The 11,255-nt window shown below is 41.1% G+C and overlaps 1 long non-coding RNA gene across 1 annotated transcript in view; it reads right to left on the reverse strand.

The window, feature by feature from the left end:
• LOC104854449 overlaps positions 1–11,255 on the reverse strand; it is a 24,592-nt gene that overhangs the window by 7,397 nt on the left and 5,940 nt on the right. The window contains exon 2 of the long non-coding RNA XR_778108.3: positions 4,971–5,081. This is a non-coding gene — a long non-coding RNA (uncharacterized LOC104854449). The remainder of the gene's footprint in view (positions 1–4,970; positions 5,082–11,255) is intronic.

Below are 11,255 nucleotides of genomic sequence, written 5' to 3' on the forward strand. Positions count from 1 at the left end.
CGAGACAGTGCCTCTGAGGAGCAAAGGAGAACATGGTGAACAACCTGGACTTTGAAGGCCAGAGTTCCTCTCCTCATGTGCAGGTGTCAGCTGACCCTCTGTATGACCCTGTGGGACTGGAGCTCAGGCAGCTGTCACCCTAGTGGCTGTGGCCGCTGCAACTGCTCTGAGCAATATTCTGTCCCTTGTCTCTTACTCAGGAGTCTTGTGTCCATTTATGCTAAATGATAAATGGATGATACTGTAGCTTGCAAGGATGGTAAAATTTCAGTCCTTTCACGGTTCTTCACATACAAGAAAAGCTATTTAACGTTACACAAGATGTCACTCAGCTGAAGAAAAAAATTAAATGGAGCTTAGCATGAGGGAAATGCACGCAGAATTTTTCTGGCCATCTCTTATATGTCTTTGAGAATTAGAAAATGTCCATCCTAAAGGTAATAAAAGTTTCAAATCTCAAGCTCTGTATGTATAAAGGAAAGGAAAGTGTGCACATGATCCCCTGTATAACTGCTAATGGGCCAAAGAGATTTAGAAAAACTTTTAGCCTAAAAATACAAATAATATTTAAGTCAAAGTTACATTATAGAGATGAGGGACAGAAGGGAAGTGGGAAAAAACAAAAACCAAGATATCTCATGTAGAGGTACAGAATCCCCAAGATGAATGTGATCATAATGTATACCTAAAATGTACCAAAAACTTAATGAATAAAAAATAAGTAACCAAATAGATAAATACAAATAAAACAAAAATGCAGAGAAAATGATATGGAGAACTGTGTGTTGTTATATTTTTAAAGCATACTGAGTGTAAAATATCGTTTTTTCTTTAAAACATTTTGATTACTTTGAAAGCGCATCACAATTAATGAATTTTAACTTGATAGGGTTTAATTCTGTCTCAAAGATAGCGTAAAGGATCTACAAAACTAAAGGATAGTATTGTATTGCATAACTAGCAATAAAGCAAACAAGCTCTAGACTCTTCAAAATTGCAGAAAGCAAAAGGAAAAAGGAGAAAGAGAGAGAGAGAGAGAGATCCTAAAGAAGTATGTGAGAAAGTAACAAAGGGAATTGGTTTACATCAGAATTAAGTTTGTGAAATGAGGAAATACTTATTTTTCTTTCTATTTATATATTTCTTTTTTTCTCCCTTATAGCACAAAGGATTGCTTTATGATTGTTTTTTTAATTTCTGGAATCAGATAATCTTTATTTCCATTTCTTCTCCCGCTGTCTGTTGAAACTGATCATGGAGTAACACTTCATCTTTTTGGTTAATTTTTTTTACATCAGAATTAAGTTTGTGAAATGAGGAAATACTTATTTTTCTTTCTATTTATCTATTTCTATTTTTCTCCCTTATAGCACAAAGGATTGCTTTATGATTGTTTTTTTAATTTCTGGAATCAGATAATCTTTATTTCCATTTCTTCTCCCGCTGTCTGTTGAAACTGATCATGGAGTAACACTTCATCTTTTTTAGGTTAATTTTCAAAACTATAATACCAAAGCATAATTGGTATTTTTCCTGAGCTTCCCAAAGGAAACAGTATTTTTATCAGTGAACTACTTGCAGTAAGTTTCTGTCTTCCTTGTAACCATTTCCCCAGGGTTACTTCCCAAGGACACTGCCCAGGTCCTCTGTGGTAGTGATATTCCACATAAGTAAGCTTTGTCAAGCTTCCCTCCCTTTCAATTAAAACAGGAAAAAATTGGACAGAATCTCAATAATGCTGTTATTGATGAAAGTTCTGGTTACTCTTGTTAGGGAGCAATCATAAGTCCATTACTTGTGTTTCTTACTGCACAGTGGGACTGTATTTCCACCAATACTCACTACACTGTATTCTCACTGGTTTTTGTTGTCTCTGTTTCAAAGGCAAAATTACATTTTGTTCATCTGTGTATTTTTTACTTCATATATAGTGCCTATAAATGTTTCTGTAATCAAGGATTGAAAAACAAGCAAATAAAAGTGAGTAGTACTGAATTCTCATTATATTCATAGTTGTTATATGCTTTAAAGTTGCCACAGTGCTGAATCATCAAATACTGAACCATTGTTTTTGGCAAAAGACAGGGTCAAGTCAGTTACTGTATACTTGTGGTCACAGATGTTTTTAAATTAGTGCTATTGGTCCACTTTCATGTCATAATAATCATATTCATCGTGAGCAATTTATACCTGTGTGTAATAAATATATCATGATTCTTTATTTCCCCTTCCCCTTCCCTCCCTTCAATCCTTCTTCCCTTCCTTATTTACAAAAGCTTTGTTTCCATTTTTATTTCCTTGTTTTCTTTTCTCTTACTTCTCTTTCCTTTCTCCCTCCCTTGCTCTCCTTGCAGTTTGAACATTTTCTTCCTACTTCCCCATATCTATCATCCATTTAGGTCCTTATTTACACTTTCAGTTTACCACACAAAAGAAAAAAAGTAATATTTAAACATATGTGTGTGATTAATTTCACTTAAAAGTATGGTCTCCAGGTGAATACATTTACCTAAAAATGTCTCAGTTTATCCTTCTTTATGGCAGAGTAGTACTCCATTGTATACAAAAACCACATCTTTAACCATTCATCCATTGACCGGCATCTAGACTACTTCTAAGATTTGGCTATTTCAAAGTGCTGTTATAAACATGGGTGTGCATATACAGTATGCAATGTTGATTCATTGACAATAAACTCCATGAATGGTCCTGTAACTCATCCTTTAAATTTCAGTCTATAAATTTCTTTTTCTAGTTGAATGTGTTTCTTGTATGCAGCATGTTATTGGATCTTATTTCTTGATCACTTAGGCAGTCTTTTTTTTTAATGATTCGTGAATCGAGGTTGTTCACATTTATGGTTATACCTCAGATGTATTGACTTATCCCGGTCATGTTATTTTCCTGTTGTTGGCTCCCTTTCTTTCCCTTCCCCTCAATTGCTTGATTTGCCGGGTGGATTCATTCTCCTGGGACTTGTAGAATTATTTTGTATGCAGCATGTTATTGGATCTTATTTCTTGATCACTTAGGCAGTCTTTTTTTTTAATGATTAGTGAATCGAGGTTGTTCACATTTATGGTTATACCTTCAGATGTGTTGACTTATCCTGGTCATGTTATTTTCCTGTTGTTGGCTCCCTTTCTTTCTCTTCCCCTCAATTGCTTGATTTGCCAGGAGGATTCATTCTGCTGGGACTTGTAGGATTATGGTCCTCATTGTCTTCTTCTAGAACGTCCTTCAGAACATTTTTTTAGAGTGGTTTATGTTGAAAGACTGCTGTGATTCTGATGTGTTTTCCTTTATAAGTAATTTGTTTCTTTTCTCTCACAGCTTTTAATATTCTGTTCTTGTGTGGAATTTCTGGAATCTTGTCTATTATATGCCGGTGTAATCTTTTCTGATCATGGCTTATTGAGGTTCTGTATGCCTCATTTATATGCATGTCAAGTTACTTTTTCCATGCTTGGGAAGTTTTCTTCTATTTTTCTAGTGAACAGGATTTTTTTTAATATTCTTTGTGTTTTCATCTGATGTTTCATTGATCCTGATTAATCTTATGTTATTCTTTTTTGCTTCATCTAGCAGCTGTTGGATTGATTTTCCATGGTTCCTCACTATTTTTAGGAAGTCTTTCTTTGGTGGTTGCTAACTACAAACCTGTAAGATCAGATAGTCTGTCCTCACATTGTTTGATTCTGCTGTGTATATTTTCAGTAGAATTTCTGATCTCCTGACTATCTGTTTGAATCTGTTTCATGGATTCCAATTCTTTCCTGTACAGGGCGTTCATGATTTCCATCACCTTCCTGAGCTCTATTTCTTAAAAATCTGTATCTACTGTGGATTCACTATGCCCTTCATTATGGTTGTCACCTCTTTAGTGAACCGTGGAATTATTTCTGATTTTTTTTTTCTGGAGCCTCATTAATCTGCTTTGCTACTTCTGCTGCTACCATTTCAGAAAGTTCAGCTAGGAGGCTTTTGATTTCTTCCACCTCATCATCCCCTGGATTTGCTCTTGGCAAGCTGGAGGTATGAGATTACATCTTGCTTCTGTGTTTTTTCGATTTCTGTTTTCTGCATTGTTGTTTGTAAATGGCTTATGGTAGGTACCCTTGTTACCACTACTGTAACTTCTTTAGGAAATGATTACTTTTCAAAGATGTCTTCCACACATAGCTGGCTTTGGGCTTGTAAGTCTGTCCCAAGACCCTCCCTGTTCTATGTGGTAGGGATTACAGGCTGGTGTCTGTCTAGCTATCCACCCAGTTCTTCAGTACTGGTCCATGATATTGCTTATATCCCCAGACAATCTGGGAGTTGGCACACAAGGAAAAGCAACTGATCGCTACAGTGTGACACTTGGCTAAAGTAGCATGACTTGTAATATCAACAGCATCAAGCACAGTCCAGAAAATGACAAACTATGATAACCACTAACTTGTCACCTTTAACCGTAGGTACAAACTTTATAGCAATAGGACAAAATCTGAAACAAAATATACAGTAAAAGTCTACTTAATCATTTTACCTTTAGCACAGAGAATTTAAAAGGGGTAAGAGTAAAAAATAGAGAAGTAACAGGAGAGAAAGAGATTAGAAGCAAGGCTGAAGGACAAAGGAAGATTATGCAGGCATAAGGGAACCGATGAAGAGGACAGGAGAGAAAGAGAAAACAAAATCAAGAACAAAGAAAAACTAAAAACAATGTTCACACTCATAAAAAAACAAACACAATCTATACTTTAGAAAAACACACATGAGCCAGGGATGTAACACTGCAGCACAGCACCTGCCTGGCAAGAGCAAAGTCGAGTTTGATCCCCAGTATGGGGGAAAAATTTTTTTTTAAAAATGAACAAAACACACACACGCTTGTACACACACACACACACACACACACAGACACACACAAAGAACAAAGAGACAATGTCTCTGTGACTTCAAGCCTGTGGCTACCTCCTCACCTTCTCTGCAGGTTCCAATCTTTCCTTCAGGTCCTTCCTGGGTTCCAGGGATCCATCTCCCTCCTTCCCTCTTCTGCAAGTTGCTGCTCTCCAGTGCCTGCATCCTGAATCCTGGAGAGGTTGATTTGTTGCTGCTTACCACTCTGCCATATTCCTGCAAGTCCCCTCACAAACTTTTTGTCACTGGACAGTGCAAGATTTTGGCTTAGGTGACCACCTATTCAAAGATGCTTTTTCCAACATTACAGGGTTGATTCATTGGCACTGAACTCCTGCCTCAGCCCTGTAACTTATGCCCAGTGAAAGCTTCTCTGGGAATAGATTTCCCCAAAGAGTCACATTACAACCTTCCTGTGCTTAAGGACACTACACAGCACCACACGGGACATTTCCAGCAGTGAAGTCACCCTCAGCACTGTGGCTTACATGGGAGGGGCACAGGCAAGACAGGAGTGCAAAATGGTAGAGAGGAACTTTATTTCAGAGACCTTCATTCTGAGGTGTCATTTCGGAGTCTCCACATGGCCCCTCACCCCCGCACTCATCAGTGAGAGCAAAAGGTGGTTCAAGGCCCCATTCCTGGAGCTTTGATCATTACTTAAGTCTCCACACAAAGCCAAAGGCCATGGAAGAAAGAGAGAAAGTACCGATTCAAGGTGCAACCATTTACCTGCAAATACCTCAAGTGTACCCATCTTTATGGCAGCATAGTATTCCATTGTGTATAAATATCACATTTCCCTTACCCATTGATCTGTTGATGGACATATGCACTGTCTAGCTATTATGAATTGTGCTGCTATAAACATGGTTGTGCATGTACCCAGTAAAATGCTGAATTTAACTCTTTTGGGAAAATACATAAAAGGGGAATAGCTGGGTCCAATGGAATTTCTAGTTTTATTTTCTGAGGAATCTCCACACTGATTTCCATATTGGTTTCACTTGTTCAGTAAAATAAGTTAGACACACGTGGTTTCTCCTATAAGAGAAAAAATACACACACATATATATATATAGAAAGAGGGAACTAGGGGGCTGGGGATTTAGCTCAGTGGTTCCATCACCTGCCTTGCAAGCACAAGGTCCTGAGTTTGATCCCTGGTACAAAAAAAAAAGAAAAAAAAGAAAGAAAGAGAGAAATAGAAGATCAATAAATAGGAAGTAGGGAGGAGTTCAAATAAATTCACCGTTACCTCTTCCATAATTTCAAAGATATTTTAATGTATATTCTAATTTGCTTTATTTATGCTATTAATTTCTCTTAGTTCTAGTCTCTGTTTCTTCTTTGTAAGAGAGGATCTTTCTGGTTCATGTCTAGTACTCTGAGTAACCACTTTGAAGATAATGATACCCCATGTATTAATTCTTAATCTCTTATTATTTTGTTATGAAAAAATTTTTTTCATAAACTAAAAAAACATTTTTTAAAAAAGTACTGATTCAGGTGTCAACTCGAAGTGCTGCCCACAAGGGCCTTGAGGTCACCAAGATAGCAGTCACGAGGCTGCTAGGGATGAAGAGCCAGCCCGCAAGCCCTGACTGCGTTAAAATCTGATTTCCATGTGAAGGTTACAGAGGGTGCAGAGGACCACAAGCTCCATATCCTCTCCCCTGGATAACTAAGAGCTTCGCACTATGAAATTTCATTACAACATTATATGACTTAATTTCAGTCATCCAGCAGGCCTCCTGGATTGATGTCTGAAAGGACCACAGCCCTGGAGAGACTGACAGGCCTCCTGAGATCTTCTGGCCCAGAGCAGCACTGGCTTTGGTCTGAGCTTGCATTTAGGGAAGACACAGGGAGGGACACACAGATGACATAAATCACAGGGACGCTCAAGCTCCTGGGAACAGGGTGGGAGGTGAGAACCAGCCCCTCCCAAGTGTAGCAGATGGCAGGAGAATGCTCCCGGAGACCAAGAGGTAATTTTGTCATCACTTTATAAACTTCTCAGGCTTATACTATATACATGGAATGTTTTGCAAGTCATCATCATATTTCCTAAGAGTACGACCTGATGATGCATTTCCTATCCAAACTGCTGTGATAAAGGGCCATGGTTTCTAACAGGCTTAGAGCCCGTGACCTGCAGGCTCAGCCTGATGCTGATGCAAGGTTTCTACCCAGGTGTGTCCTGGAGACTCCCTGCTCTCTCCTCGTGATGGCATCAGTAGTCTGTCTTCCTCCCTGACGTGCACAAAGCATGGCTTTATCTGAGTTTGGTTTTCTTTGACATTAAGGAAGATCTTCAGGTTTTCATCTTTGTAGTCGAAAAGAGATTTCTGCAAAAATAACAAAGGTTCAAGACAGTGCTGTGAAAAAGAACCTGTGTGCTCAAAGGAAGCCAGCCACGGTGGCCTGAGTGTCACACGGCGAACCAGCACATGCAAGATGCACTGGGAAACGTAAATCGCCCAAGTCCACACCCCAGGGACCCACACAGCCCAGTGGAAGAAGGTCCCTCCTCCCCCATGCTTCCAGGACCATCATAAGGTTTCCAGATTCAGTGGGAGACAACAGCATCTCAGAGTTATAACTTATGAGGTGAAAATACGTATTAACCCGGCAAGCGGAAAAGGCATGAAGGGTGAGGTCCTGGAGGAAAAAGACACAACCTCGGGGGGTGGGGGGCTCCCAGTGGAGTCACATGGAAATGCTCATTTCTCTCACAGAAGTGTGCAGCCCATGTGCTAATCATTATTAACTGGCGTTCACCCAGCCACACTCTTGAGGCCTCCCTGGGGTCCACCAGGTGGTCCAGCACTCACAGCCCGGTCCTGCTGCTCAACCACCCAAACTCTGCTTCCTGGCCGCAGGTGTCCTCTTCCCGGAGCCAGCAGGGAACGTGGGAAGTGTGAGCACCCAAGTGTTCCGATGGCATGACTCAACTTCCCCGAGACTCGGTTCCCTCCTCAGGAACACAGGGCTAATACAATATCCACTGAAAAATGTACACTAGGACAAAGTACACTTAATGAGGACAGAGGAAGGTCTGGCTCAGCAAGAACTCTGCTTCATGGTGGCCCAAGTGTTATGCTTTCTTTCTGCCTCATGTGTCCAAGACTCGGACATAAAAGAGTTGACAAACCTGAAAAGCCAACAAGACACACTAACGATAATAATAAAGCACTTATAGCCATACTGTGGTGCACACCTACAATCCCAGCACTGTGTATGGTGGGAGGCAGGAAGAGCACAAGTGCAAACACAGTCTGCACAATTTAGTAACTTAACTATCTCTAAATAAATAAGTGGGGGTGTGACTCAGTGCAAAGGCCCCAGATAGTAGCTCAATTAATCAATTTATTTTTTAAAAAATAAAATAGACAAATAAAAGCAGCTAGGAACAACCTGCTGTCTCTAACCAAAGGAGGAGGAAAGGGGCACCCTAGCAAGGTGGAGAACTTTCTGCTTGCTCTAGTGCAGCCAAACATCATGGAAAAACTGTGGCCGCATCTGCCCTTGCCAGCAAGGTCCCCCTGGGAAGCCTAACTTCTCTCCCTGCCAGGCTGCAGTGAAGCACCCAGACATCCTAGGTCATGTCAGAGAAGGCTAGGTGGGTAGCTAGGACGTCCGGTCCTGACAGGCAGTGATGAGCCTGTCCTCCAGGTGTCCCAGGAGGCTCAGTGTGGAGTCCAGACTTATGTCTCTGCCCAGCAGAATGACTACAGCACACTTCCACCCTTGAAGCAAGTGCCAGCGGAGGGCACATTTGTAGCAGTGACGACACAGTCCTGGGTATTCCAGCCAGCAAAAGCTCAGCAGCAACCCCCTGGGAGCTGAGGTGCTAGCCCTGCCCCTTAGTAACAAGGAGTTGTTCCTCTCAGGTGTCAGTCAAGGCTTAGTGGGGAGGGAGGCACTGAAAACATATGTTTTTGGCTGAAACATACGTTTTTCAGAAGCCATAAACATGGAGGTGCATGAGGCCACACAGGCCACAAATAGGATGAATCCAGCACCCATCATGATAAAATTCTGAAAAGTAAACACAAAGAAAAGAATCCTGGTAACAGTGAGAGAAAGACTGTGCCTCACTTACAAGGGAAAGCCAGTTTGCATGACAGCTGACTCCTCACAAGAAATTATGGAAGTTATACAATAATTTTGTATGTACTGAAAGAAACTACATCTGTAACTTAGAATTCTATATCCAGCCAAAGAGGACAGAGTCCCAAAATAGTCCTCATTCAAAGGGGAGAAGACATTTTGGTGGTTATTTCTCCTTTATCTTAATCAAAGGCCCCACTCTGTCCCCTGGGATCGATTGCTTACTAAAATCAAGGGCAATGGGAACATGGAGATCTTTTATGTGAAAGCAGCTATTAGCTACAGAAATCCTTACATGAGAGCCATGTGATTCAAACACAATAGTAATGAAACAGCTTCACCTTGGTACCTTTGCCAAAGGTGGAAATCGCTTTCAACACTGTTGTACAAAATAATGTTATATTTAATTTACATGATGCTAAACTTTTTCTTCTGGAAAACTCATTTAGGAAGCTATTTTCACATCACTGTTTAACTTCTAAACTTCTTACATCCACACTCTCAAAATATAGTATATACATAAGTTGGGCACATTTCAAATATCTGGACCCATCTTCGTGGGCAAGTCTGCGTTACAGAGTTTGCAATCCAGGGCAGTCATTCCAAGACACCAAGGCTGTTTAAATGTAAAGTAAGTGTTCCCTACTTCCATCTCCAGAATCTAAAAAGTAAAGTAGGGGCCAGGGATGTGGCCCTGTGGTTCCACCGCCTTCCTGGCAAGCACAAGGTCCTGAGTTCGATCCCCAGTACCAAAAATGAATAAATAAATAAATAAACAAAATAAAATAAAATAAAGGAAAAATAAATAAATAATAGAAAGCAAGTAAATTTAATTACTCAAACTAAACCTCAGTTCCTCAGTTGTCCTTGTCACATTTTAGCTGCTCAGTGTGGCTAGTGGCTGAAGTAAAGTACTGATGAAGAACATTTCTATCATTCCAGAAAGCTCTATGGACAATGCTACTGCACAGAGGTTTCTGGTTTCTTCGGCTGCCGCGGACTTCCTCTCCTTGAAACACGGTTGTTTTGTGTGAATTGTAACTGTTAGAATTGCGTACTTCACAATGTCAGATGACCGTTGTCAGTCGTTGCTATTTAATATATTAATGTTACCATCACATAATATATTCACTTTTACTCCAGCCTTCTTCATCTTCTCTCAGTGTTTTGGTCTTTCCCTCTTTGCCAGAAAAGTCTATCTGCCCAACAGAATTTTTTGCATTAAGTCTTCAGTGAGTACTTATCATTGCACTTAAAGGAGGAAATAAAAATAAAACCTTTGAAAATTATAATACTAGGGACATTAGTCTGGCCCAAAAGCCCTTTACATGGCACACATAGACAGACACTGAAAATACAAGATCTCCAAAATCATCTGTGGGCTTTTATTTAAACGTTAAAACTTTGGTTGGGCTCTTCATCTGCCTGCCTGCCTGAGATCACCCGGTGGGTGCGTGACCTCCCAGACCATGCGACAACAGACCGAGCAAGGACCCAGAGACACTGGAGGGGGTCTCTTCAGCCGCCTGCCTGCCTGAGATCACCCGGTGGGTGTGCGACCTCCTGGACTGCTCCACAACAGACCCAGCAAGGACCCAGAGACCCCAGAGGGGGTCTCTTCAGCTGCCTGCCTGCCTGAGATCACCCAGCAGGTGCGTGACCTCCCAGACTGTGCGACAACAGACCCACCAAGGACCCAAAGACCCCAGAGGAGGTCTCTTCAGCTGCCTGCCTGCCTGAGATCACCCTTTCGGGTGCATGACCTCCCGGACTGCGCGACAACAGACCCAGTAAGGAAGGTAGCCGCGCGGGTGCTCTTGAAACACCCCCACGACCCCCCCCTTCTCAAACCTCCTGATTGGGCCAGTCCTTAGACCAACTCTGCAGAGGCATAGGTTCTGAAGGGTAGTTTTCTGAGCTCCTAACTTTGAAAAATCTTTAAAGAACAGAGGCAGGGGAAACCTGTAATAGAACTGAGTGGAGTTCAACCCTGAGGGTAGGGAAACTCAAGTTAGGCCTTGTGGACTGTGTTCAGTCTCAGTCGTGGGGAAACGCCATTGGCTAGCTGAGACCAGGGGATTCGGTTCTGCATATGGCTGTACATGTGGTATAATATGAAAACAGACAGTCTGAAAGAGGCCCTTCAAATTCTTTTTTTTTCTCTCTCTCTCTCTTTTTTCTTTTCCTCATTCCACCCTAAAATTTCTTTCTTTTTTCTGTCCTCTCTCTCC

Source organism: Fukomys damarensis, unplaced genomic scaffold (genome assembly GCF_012274545.1).
Source record: "Fukomys damarensis isolate Sample0158 unplaced genomic scaffold, DMR_v1.0_HiC HiC_scaffold_7, whole genome shotgun sequence".
In the NCBI taxonomy this organism is placed as follows: domain Eukaryota; kingdom Metazoa; phylum Chordata; class Mammalia; order Rodentia; family Bathyergidae; genus Fukomys; species Fukomys damarensis.